The sequence below is a fragment of the Brachyhypopomus gauderio genome, chromosome 13 (genome assembly GCF_052324685.1).
Source record: "Brachyhypopomus gauderio isolate BG-103 chromosome 13, BGAUD_0.2, whole genome shotgun sequence".
Classification (NCBI taxonomy): Eukaryota; Metazoa; Chordata; class Actinopteri; order Gymnotiformes; family Hypopomidae; genus Brachyhypopomus; species Brachyhypopomus gauderio.
Window position 1 is genome coordinate 11,325,659 of NC_135223.1, and position 12,607 is coordinate 11,338,265.

The 12,607-nt window shown below is 46.7% G+C and overlaps 1 protein-coding gene across 1 annotated transcript in view; it reads left to right on the forward strand.

Annotated features, from left to right (window-relative positions):
* Window positions 1-1,535: 1,535 nt before the first annotated feature.
* The window catches only part of grin2db (glutamate receptor, ionotropic, N-methyl D-aspartate 2D, b), a 46,021-nt gene continuing 34,949 nt past the window's right edge, over window positions 1,536-12,607 (forward strand). Inside the window, 1 exon segment of the mRNA XM_076971381.1 lies at window positions 1,536-1,943. The gene's annotated coding sequence lies outside the window, so the exon portion shown is untranslated.

The window sequence follows — 12,607 nt, forward strand, 5'->3', positions numbered from 1 at the left end:
AAGTGCATCAGAAAATGGCTGTGTTCCAGCGGCCACCAGATATCCCATATTAAAATCAAAATTGATTAAAGGGAATTTGTCTTCATTAAACTCTCCGTCTCTCTGTTCCCCCCTCCCCTTGCCTATGCATGTGCGATCGTCTGTGCCCCCCAAACTGATCTTGGATTATCAGTATTGACTCATCTGGTGGATTTTCAGCTATTGCTCACACAACAGTGCACGCGCTTATACACACGCAACGCGATCAAAACGCAAATTCCCTTACAAAAAACCCTCTAGCACACGTTTGCCAATTTCAAAATCTTCTGCTGTCTGACTTAGGGTATTTGTGGTAGGCCAATGTACATCTCCTATGTCCGACAGACGCTTGTCTTAGTCCAGAACAACGTGGGACCCTGTGGGATGTGGGGGAGAGGGAGTGGAGGGGTGAATTCATGCGTACAGGTGAAGTGTTAACCAACAGATTAAAGGACAATAATTCGATACTACAGCTTTCGAAAGAATTGTTCATATATTGTCTCACTTAATGTAAGCTCTGATAACAATTGTATAAGGAGATAGTTATTTTCACTGCACATAACAATGTTTTTCTTATACGTCTTCTCATCTCATAACTTAACACGCCGTTTGTAGATAGTTCTTTAGATTGTTGATAGGGGTTCTTTAGTAAAAAGACTGTGATCACATCTAGTAAATGATACCGAGGCTACAGATTGTCACGGCACTGAAAGAAAATCCGGTGGATGTATAAAGTGAAAGAGACAGGGAGAATCTAAAAAATCCATTATGCTAAAAAGCTTGTGGGTATTTCATCGATAGCTCTGCGTCACAGGGTGCGCCGGACTTCAGTAACGGGTGACCTCCTCAAAGACGTTGACCATTCATCACGGACGTGTCCGCTGCGCAGTAGGGTGACATTATCCACAATTCTTGAACTATTAATAGTTTGAAGATTTTCTCCACTTTCCCCCTTAATAATACACACCAATGGAAGGTTGAAGACGTTCATCCATAGAATACCCGATCACGTTAGGCGGATTGCATCAGACTTGTAGAACAATTGGCATCTTAAAAATACATGTAAAAAAGTAATCCTGTAGTCCCGCGTGGTAGGAGACGCAGCGCACAGTAGCACATATGCTTTTGCGACCTACCAACTGGTTCTCCTCACAGCGCCTCGACGACACAGCGTTACAGCTCTGCCTTTACACATCCTGTAAACTAACGCCTCTCTCATCCCCCCGACACGCGTCCTCTGATGAGTCTGTTTGCACAGCACGGATGCATCCCGAAACGCTCGCGCTCACGTGTCGATGCACAAACAGCGCGCGGACACAGACCTTGTTTTTGCTTGGAGAGGCAGAACAGCGTTACGGCACCGGAGAGTCGCAGCGCGTGGGGGGTGGTGGTGGTGGTGGTGCTGATGGTGGCGGGGTGGTGGTGGGGGGTGGGGGGGATGCGATAGAGGGCTGAATTGATTCTACTAAATATTTATATTACATTATGATTACGAAGACGAAAGAGGAAGTGAGGCGGTGAGCAAATGAAAGAGTCGGAGAGGGAGAGGACGCGAGCCACCCCGTTAGTAATATTATTCCACACCGCTAAGTTTAGCATTCAACACGTGTCGCTTGTGATGGAGAGAGAGAAGAAGGGAGGGAGGTGGGAGAGAGAGAGAGAGAGAGGTTGACGGTTGCTAGGTGACGGGGTGCATATACTGAATTTTAACAAAAGAACCGAGAGAGAGAGGGAGAGAGAGAGAGGAGGGAGAGGGAGAGAAATAGGTAGAGAGTAAGAGAGCTTGCGAAAATTGAATACATGTAGAATATATATCTAGGTGTATTTCCCGGGGAGAAGACGTGAAAAGGATAGTTCGAGGAAGATGATGTGAAGAGAATGGATGGCCGAAAGGAGAGAGGGGGGACAGGCGCGTGAAAAACGCAGTAAGTACATCTTTAATAAATATTGCGCTGCGGCCAGCTTTGTGGATTTCTGCATTGGCTGGATTGAAGCAATCTGGCGGCGCGGACGGACGTGTCGCTGACAGCGCACCGATGGTTCCGGGTGGCGGTATTTGACTCGATGTGCATGGGGAAGATGGATGGTGCGTGATGGAGTGGTGGAAACAGCCGGCGCGCAAGGCTTTGACCCTTCTGTCATTGCGTTCGCTCATAAGCCATAAGAACTACGACAGACACACTTACACTTTTCTTACACACGCGCTGTGACACGCGCCACACACACACACACACACACACACACACACACATACACACGCAAATGCATACAGCTACATATGGAGATACTGTTGCGTTCTCAACAACAGGGACATAAAGTACACGAGCTCAGTTAATGCATTCATTTAAAATGTCAGTATATCAGTGGAACCAGAATATTAAACTGTATGTATTTCAGATTCGGCCGGTCCGTCCGCTTCAACCTTTGGATGTAATGCGCGCTCAGACCGCTTCTCTCCAGTTGTGTAAACTGCGGATTGATCAATGTTACGGGTCACAGATATCGATATAGAGCTCATAGTGCGTGATACAGTATGCTTCGCTGTACTGATGCTAGAAAGGCTTTTTTCACTGTGGCTAATATCACGTTTTCTTCGAACACGAATTTTGGTTTGAAAAAATGTTTTATATCTTTAATGCATGAATATTGGGAGTATGGAAATTTAAATTCAGACAGTCCGTGTAAAATGTACTAAATTCTGTACAGGGCTTTATGATTTGTGTTTAACAGTAGGCAAAAGGGAACCAGATTCATTACACGCGCTCATTATGTTTATGCTAATGAGCTGATAGGCCCACGTTTTTCTTCTTGTCATGTGATCGAGCGTATTACATGTGAATTACCTAAAATTGTTGGAGTGGGGCCTCGGCTTAATTTTCATAATAACTTTACATCTCTCTGCTCCGAACTTATTAAGGCCGCTCGTGATGGATCCTAAGGTCCTGTGAGAAACATTAGGGCGTAATGCTCTCTAAAACAAACGGACCGCAGAATCCTTGCAGCTCTGGTCCATCACGCACGAGAGTACATCCACCACTCTGTCCCGAGTGTCCTGCGTCCAGTGTCCACCATTCAGTGAGGACTCATTTATTTATTTTTTCGTCAATACACCGGATTGCTTCACAAACGACAGATGAGTTTCATCAGCTGGCCATGAATCTCAGAGAATTACATTAGGCGATATTATGCTAGTTTGATTCCTTTGAGGAATATCTCATGTCTACATTTTTTTGGTGTGAGTAACCAAAACCCAAAAGGGCCTCTCCTGCATTTGATAAAGATTGGTATGACATTTGTATTTACTACGTTCACCCATTCTGGTCATGCAGATCAGCTCCTAAAGCACTGCAGTAGTGTATAATGCGTATATTCTTGCTAATGTGTTGCCATCAGTGTCAATACAACCTTTCTTCATGAGCCTCTCTAAAAGCTGTTTTCCATGCCTCACTGTTGTGAGAGGAGTGTGTGTGCTTCTGTGTGTGTGTGTGTGTGCGCGTGTGTTTGTCTGTGTGCACGTGTGTGAGAGAGAGCGAGAGAGAGCATGTATGAAGATATGGGACAGTGAGATCGAAAAGTGGTTTAGTGCGGGAACCCTGAGGGAGGCGGGCTGCAGGCACGGGGAGGTGTCGATGGAGGATTTAACTGGAGGAATGGGAGGGAAAGTGGGGCACGGCGTCAAGCAGAAGGGAGAGCGGCACGAAAGGACTCCACGGCGGGGAGACGCGGGGGCCAGCAAGGGCGCCAGGGGGGGGAGGGAGCCAAGGGGGCGAGAGGGGCAGCTGGGATTGAACCTCTGCGGCTGAACGTAGGTGGGGGGCGCTGTGCCGCGAGACGACAGCGGCTAGAGTGGACGTCCGGATTCCTCCGTGCCCCTCTCCCGTCGCCTCTCGCCGGCCTTTTTGCCTTGTGCTCCCGTCCCCGTCCTCCTCTTCTTCCCCGAGGCGCTCCTCCCTCTGAGCTGTCCTCCCATCTGTCTTCTACTCCACCTTCTCACTTCTTCCTCTCAGTCGCTCCTTCCTTGCGTAACCTCCGTTCATCACTTCTTTAACACGATGTCTTTCTCTGTCACTCGGCTTCTGTCTCTTCCTCTCTTTCTCTTTCACTCTACCGCACCCCCGACCAAATGTGCCTCCCCCTTTTCCCTCTTTCAGTCTCCCCTGTTCACTTAAATGTGACTAATTAAGGTAAAGCTCGTTAACACTGAACATCAATTAGCCTTTAACGAGATCAGAGGCTGGTGTTTGAAAGTGATTACAGTGCTCCCCTCTCCACTGGTTCCCGTGCGGTCCTGTCTGGGCCCGAATTGATAAACACCGTACTAATTCACATTAGTCCGCAGATGCAGTTTGGTGGCCCAAGGTCATAAGAACCAGTTTTAAGTATATAGGACCCCACACTGTGCTTATCCCTGCAAGTAGACACACACACACACACACACACACACACACACACACACATACACCCACACACACACACACACACACACACACACACACACACACACACACACACACACACACACACACACACACACACACACACATTTACACACACCCTTGAGTCCATGTGCATACTGGCACTGTTTTTGGTACTGCATAGTATTGAGAGAGGGAGGGTGGAGAGAGAGTGAGAGAGAGAAAGAGAGGAGAGAGAGAGTATGGTCTCTGTTGGTGATGAATAGACTCTGAAAATGGAAACATAAGTGTTAATTTAAAAAGGAGCCGGAAATGTTAGCTTTGGGGGTGGGTGGGGGGGTAGGGGGCACTTGACAGCATCCTGTTCCTCTCAGCCGTGAGTTTACACTGGAAGCAGTCCTCTCTCACCCATCTCCACGGTTACCGTAACGACAGAGATCTCTGCCTGCTTACAACTGCAGTCCTACACAGTTACCAGGGAAATCCCCGCCAGAGTCCCACCGCGTCTAAAAACAATTCGCCTGATCGCTTGATTCTGAGAGGATTTGATCAGTCCACTGTATCCACACACCCAACAAAGCCTATGACTTAAGGATAGATTCACATGCATGGAACCGTGGTACAGTTTAAAGTTTACCTCCACTCTGATATCTGGAAACTGAAAAAAAAAATTGTTTTAGAATATAACTAATAACCAGTAGGTTATTACAGCACTACAAATGAAACTGTAAGATATTTCTGTTTCCTGAATAGCTAGTAATGTATTTGAATAACTTGGGAGTTGGTTAACAATTGATTATTGTCCCAAATTAATTATATTGAATGGAAGGGGGCAATGTTTCATATTATAGTCTGAATTCTCTCGCTCAGTGTGTTTGTGTGTATGTGTGTGTGTGTGTGTGTGTGTGTGTGTGTGTGTGTGTGTGTGTGTGCAGATTTTTGCTGCTTCGATTTATGTGTTCTCATGCATGTAATGTATGTGTAAGTGTTAGTGGGTCAAGCATTTCCTGTTACAAGTTGAAGCAGAGTGTTTGTGGTTGGATAGCCACAGTTCAGGCATGGCTGTGTATGCTGGCCTGGTCAGGAGTGAGGCTGTTTTTCTAAAGATTAGGTGGGAGATACGCTGTCTCAACAAATGTGACAAGCAACAGTGAAGGATTTGTAAAACCAATTTTCTTTGCATCAAATTTACAGCACATTCCTATTGATTCCAACTGATGAATCTTTTTTTAAATGCTCCATTTCTCAGCAACAACAAAGTGGCTTCCACAAGCTATGTGGTTTGGCTTCCATTGTTTACCAACAATACAGACAACAGCACGCTGTTCTCAGCTTTTAATCATAGGCCGGCATGTTATTGACTGAGGGCTCATCCACTCACAGCTCTGTCTGTGAACTGAAAGCTGTCAGGCCCGCCTTACACCCTCTTCCTGCATAGATGATTTGCTAACGAATGCGCCAGGTTTAAACATCTGAAAAGCCTTGATTCTATCTCCAAACTTAATAATGCATTTTAAAGAAGACTTTGAACATGCACTGTTTAACTCACATATTAGACTCATCCAGAAACTTGCTGGAAAAGAGATCACGGCATAGGCGGTGTGTAGGATACATAGGCGGTGTGTAGCATACATAGGCGGTGTGTAACGTACATAGGCGGTGTGTAGTGTACATAGGCGGTGTGTAGCGTACATAGGCGGTGTGTAGCGTACATAGGCAGTGTGTAGCATACATAGGCAGTGTGTAGCATACATAGGTGGTGTGTAGTGTACATAGGTGGTGTGTAGCGTACATAGGCGTGTGTAGCGTACATAGGCAGTGTGTAGTGTACATAGGCAGTGTGTAGTGTACATAGGCGGTGTGTAGCGTACATAGGCGGTGTGTAGCATACATAGGCGGTGTGTAGCATGCATGAGGTTTTGAACAGATTTTTTTACCCCTGTTCATAGAAACGACCAATGACTAGTGTGCACATAACCTCCCATTTGATATGGTGGTTATGGTAAACCCTTGATAACATGTCTCACATACGCTAATGCGTGTGGTACCGTATCAAATTCCTTCTTGACTCTCCACAAATATGCATGTCTAGTGCACGTTATGGCATATCAGGCTGTTTGCTTGAGATAATGAATGAGACCAAGAGGTCATGGTGCCGTGTGGCTACTCACCTGTGTGTAGTGATGTTAATTGTGGTTGTCGGAGACGTACGTGTGGGACCAGAGGTCTCTGGGACAGTTCTCTTGTTATGGTAATGATGTCACCACGTGGCCAATGACCTTTAATAATGACCGTGTCAAACAAGGTGTTGCAGTGCATTTGGGCAGAACAGGACCGAGCAAGACCCTAACACAGCCTGGATATGTGTGTGTGTGTGTGTGTGTGTGTGTGTGTGTGTGTTTGGGGATTTGTTTATGTATCAACCATGCTGTACTGGAGTGCACATATGTGAATCACCTTAACATATGCTGTTGAAAATTGAACATGTTTTATGGTACCATTTCGGTTTAGCTGGTCAAGCATACATACGTGTGTGTGTGTGTGTGTGTGTGTGTGTGTGTGTGCACATGTGTGCATGCTCATGCATGCTAAGAAGGCTATGGGGGAAGCTGACAGCTGCGAGTGTGTTGGTGTTCATGAAGAGTGTGTTGATGTGCACAGTGTGAATCCAGCCTCGTTCTTGGCACCTGGCATGTGAGAGGACATGGCAGATGTTGTGTGAAAGCGTGAGTGTGTGTGGGAGCCTGAAGTTTTGCAAAGGTGCATTGTATCAGCGATCAGCACTGTTAGCGTTCCAACTGCTCAGATAGATTGGGTTTTCGTGAGAGGCTTATGGGATTTCCCCCTGGTCCTGGTTTGCTCTGAAGTATCCGTACACAGTGTAAAAAAAGTGTGTGCGTGTGTGTTCAGCACTAATGCGCAACTCTCGTTGTAGAAGCTCTCTCATCTGCACCAAGTGTGTGTGTGTGTGTGTGTGTGTGTGTGTGTGTGTGTGTGTGTGTGTGTGTGTATGTGTGAGGTTTTCAGGAAGACATACTTCTATGCACCTTCTTCTTCACCATCTCCTCAAACATGGAAGACGCCACTCCACACTGCAACGACAACGAACCAATGCACGCTTAAACTAAAATGAACTAACGAGATACTGACAAGAACTAACAAGAAGTGAAGAATTTACATGAATTATATCAGATTGTCACATGACCTCTAATGTCATGAGGTTTGCAGTAGCCTGATTCAGGACTACTCGTATAACAGTTTCTAGGCTTGAACACCCAAATCATATTAATTATTAATTTCTCAAAAATAATCGTTCTGTGGTTTTGTGGTTCTTAGATGCGTCCATCCATTTCAATATGAAAATATTTCTTTTTGTCAGCTGAATGGATTTGAATGGTTTTCTGCAGTCGATAGCCACACCAATGCAGCACTGATAACTGTAATTGTCACGGGAGGCCAGACCGTCTCCACAGGGGAGCCGCCCACTTCACAACACTCCACCTCCCGTTCACTCCCTCGGTCTCAATCGCCAGCGTACTAATCACCCACACCTGTTGCTCATCACACACACTCCAGTTTTAAGCCCACAGGTCTGTGCAGTCAGTACTGTACTTTCCTTCTGCTTTCTGGACCTGCTGGACATCTTTCGCCGTGTTACCGTCGACTAGGCCGAGTTAAGGTGACTCTTGTGAGACGAGTTTGAGAGCACGTTACGCTCCTCGTACTCCTTCACTCTCTGTTGATTTACCTGTGCTGTGTCTATCATGGAAATGGACGTTAAAGCGAACGCGGCACCGTCCTCTGTGTCTGCTGCTTCTGTCACCACATACAGTAATATTGCAGAAATATTTTGTAAAGAATTCTTCAAGCTGTGACAAGAGAACGGAGGCAAACTGCATCATATCCCGGTACACGTAAACTCGCACCAAGAAGGTTCACTCGGGGGATTATTGACTCTTTTGCAGTCAGACAGACCCTTGCATAGAGGTTCAATACACAACCCCAGAAGTCTACAAACTCTAAACCACTGAATGAAACAGCATCAGTTTTTTTTTAATCACAGCTTGAAACGAACTGATGCCAGACTCAAATGTTTTCTAATTCATTTCTCAATTGTTTTATAACTACAGAGGAAAATGTTGCTTAAAGTCTTGTCAGATATCTCAATAGTAAGGAGTTCTCATTTGAAAACCCCTTTTGTAATAGCTTATATTTTCCTCTCATGCGAGATCGCTGCTGGACTGTTAGTTGAGGGCGGTGGTATTCAGTGAACTCTCTTCATAGGGCAGCCTTAGCTTAAGGGCTGCTAGATGTTAATAATGTTGGACAGCTCAAGGTTTCTCCCCCTCCTACCCAGCTAGACTTGCTGCTAAAAAAAAAACTTCCAAAAACTTTCTTCCCACTCACTAAAACAGGAAAGCTGCTTCATTTGAGTATGTTTGCCATGCCTTAGAGAGCAGACAAAGTTGGCCCTACGTCCAAGCACACACACACACTTAGTTAGGCCCCTGTGAACTTAGGGACTGGGGCCACTGCACCCAGGCGCTGCCTGCCAGCGAGCTGTGGCGTGAGGGCACACGTGGCGCGAGCCTCCTGCTCTGATCTGAGTGCCACCTCCCTGTTAATGGAGGTGTTCAGGGACTCATTCATCACTGCACCACAGCTGAATAACAGCCAGCTTCGAAAGAATGGGGCGAAAAATGGGACACAGGGCCGTGTGATTGTGAATGAGGTGTGGGAGATGAGGAGGTTTAGGGGGGGGGGGGGGGGGGGTAATTGGAGGTGTGGCATTAGAGGAATGGTTTAAAGAAGTCAGTGTGTGGAATTCAACTCAAAGTTCTTTTTAGGTGTAGGAGGATGGGTGTTAGGATAAAGTGTGCAGGGTGACTGTGAATGGCAGATATTCATTAATGGAATGATTGAAGAGTGGGTGGATGGTTTTGTTATGGGGTGTTTCTGAAGGATGTTCGTTTTTGGTGGAATGTGAGATTTTCTTTTCAGTTTGAATTGGGGAATAGCTTATTGTTAGTGTACAATATCTTAAACAACATTGTTGTGTTTGTTGTTTGTGAAGTTTAGCTAACACTTGGGATTTAGTGTTATCGCAAAACATGCTTCTTTTCTGTGGTGGTATTGTGAGAGGGGGCAGCGTGTCTTGTTGGATTAGATGGTCTCCCTGAGACAGGGTGAGCGAGTGGAGAGATCATAGCTTGTGAGCCAGAGAGCGGGCTTCACAGGGATGTGCCGATGCTCACCTCAAGCAGCTTCCAGAGTGGAAGAGGAAGAGAGATGAAGAGAAAGAGAGGATAAAAACGTTGCATCAAGAGCTCCTTGTAAATGGCAGCTGGTAGAGTTCTCATCTCGGCTCGCGAATGTAGGCTGAAGAAAATGATTCTCACTCAGCATTTTTTTTCCTGGAGTGAGGGATTCTGATGTAACTAATGCTTCCCTTAGTGAAACAGACTCAAGATCAAAAACTAAAAGACAAAGACTTGTGGTCAGAGCTGACATCTACAAGGCCAGTCATAGTTAACCAACAGTTGGTTCTTAGCTAAAGTCGCTTGTTTTTAACTACTATGTAAACATTGTCAGAGGTCATGAATATAAACAAGGGTTTGATATGCCAGTAAGGATCTGAACCAGTAGCCATTAGAGCCACTACAGAGTTTCTCCAGTTTGTTTAAATTAAGCGACAGGCCTTTGATCTCCAGCCACAAGGAGGAGTGCTTTTAGTCCATGTATCCTCAAACAAACAGAGAAGAAGAGAAGAGCTCCCATAGAAATATATTCATTCTGGGTCACTTTCAGTGATCCCACCAGACAAAAGCTTTGATGCAGCATCACCTAACAACATGATGCAATGTGAAATCAACACTGAACATTGAACTGATGTGGAAGAGAAGTTCGGATTTGCAGTAAGTCGCGGGTTCACTCTGCTTTCAAGTCCACTCACACATTTAATGCTACAAACAGCTAATAAGATGAAAACCGAATTTCTGAAGAAACGACAAAGTATCGAGCTAATATGTGTGGTCAAAGAAGTTCACCTGCTTCGTGGTATTAAATGAAGGGCTTTCTGAAGTGGTTATCTTTCATATGCACATCAAAAACATGTGGATATCATATAATCCAGAACTGCGTTTTGTTTTGGATGAATCTGCATTTACATTTTGAATGAACGTCCTTTGGGTTTCCCCATCATGACAGACAGGGTCAAGAATCTTTACAGCACAACGTCTGCAGTGAGTCACATCCCGACCATCCGGCCCAGCCTCTTTGACCATCCTGCCATGCCCACTTCCAGCACCATCACCTGAGTGCTAACGACCCACACCTGCTCCCGTCTAGGACGTACGGACATACTCCCCTCTGTACTCAATCTCTTTGTGAAGTGTCACCTTTCCGTTGGTCAACTTTCTGCTCGTTTGCTTCTGTCTGCGTTCTACCTTGTCGCCTCTAACCCTGCGTCCTCTCTCGGGTCTGACGGGTTGTGGGTTGCCATGGCTCACCGCTGCCCGTCGTTTGGATCATCTGGTTTTTGACTCTTGCTTGTTCTATGTTTTTATTTGTGTTTTCTGTGCCTTAGCAGCATATTAAAACCAACCCTTGGGTTTGGATCCCCTCGGTGGTTCGTGACACACTGGATCCAGCGTATATCTGCTAACAGGCAGGGAGACCGTGCTGAAAGACCCTGCTGAGATGGGGAGGGGTGAAGGTGATGATGAAGGTAAAGGTGATGATGAGTGTGGCTGACTGCAGTAGTAAAGTCACCGCGAGCGGAGGATGAAGACACTACGCCCGCCCCAACACCTTCCAGCAATTATGGGATTCACTAGACGTTCAAGAAGTTAGAACAAGTCCAGGAATTTTGACAGTCCCACAGTGGGACACGTTAGATTTGAATCAGTGCATCTATCAGCAGTCAGGAACTGAGGAGATTCAGAAGCTCTCTGCCTTGGGCTGGCCACATCGGCTGATATAAGGACAGAGCTTATTATTGGAATAATGAATCAATGAAAGGGACACTGGACTATTTCCCAGACAGGGGAGTGCCTGGTGTGATGAGGTGGGCGCCATCGTGGCCTCTGTTTCCCGGTCCTGGCTGTTAACGCTCACACGTAGGTGATCTCGCCTCACAAGAGACAGGAAAACACACCCAACCAGCTTGGGCTTCTCCTGGTGAGATCCCATTTGATGCAGCTCTAACCCTGCTGTTGTGTAAGCTGTGTGCTCTAATTGAAGTTCGCTGCAGCTCTGAATTATGCTCGCCTCCCCCTTTAACCCCCCCCCCCCCCCCACACACACACACACACCCATACCTCCCAACGCCCCCCTCCCCCCTTTATTTTCAAGAGTTCCGCTCCTTTAATAGATTGAACAGTGTCACTGTGTCTAACTAGCACATTAATTTTCATGTATGGTGCGATGGAACAGTGTGGGGTTTTGTTATTGCAGCGAGGGGTCCAGGTGTATGACTGATGGCCCGGCGGTTAGTCAGGCGAGGCGGGTTCAGATGGTGGGGGAGCTCAGGGTGGGCTCACTGAGGCCTCGCCGCGGACGCTCACGGCAGCACGGCATGGGATGGCCGGGTAACTGGGGGCCACCCTCGCAGCTGGCCGTGGGGAGGGAGCGGCGGCCAGCGCCGGGGCCCCTGGTCCGGGGCCACAGGAGAAGGGCCACAGTGTGCTCACTGGCGCTTCCTTTCAGCTTGGTCGCATACAGAATATCTCAGATTAGGCATGTTTGTTTGTGTTTGTTGTAGGTAGCCGCACAAAGGTATGTGTATGTGTGCGTCTAAGCTCATGCATGCATAATGCACACATTTACAGACACACACACACACACACACACACACACACACACACACACACACACACACACACACACACACACACACGCAAACACACACACACACACACACACACACACACACACACACGCAAACACACACACACACACACACACACACACACACACACACACACACACACACACACACACGCAAACACACACACACACCTTCAAAGATCCATCCAGTATGAGCCATCCTGGATCCTCGCAGCTCTCTGAGAACTGAATATGATCAAAGTGTGAGCCAATTAACTGCACACACACCATGGAAACTGAATCAGCAGTACGGCTGTGATAGCACTTCTCCAGCTGGCTAGGGCTGG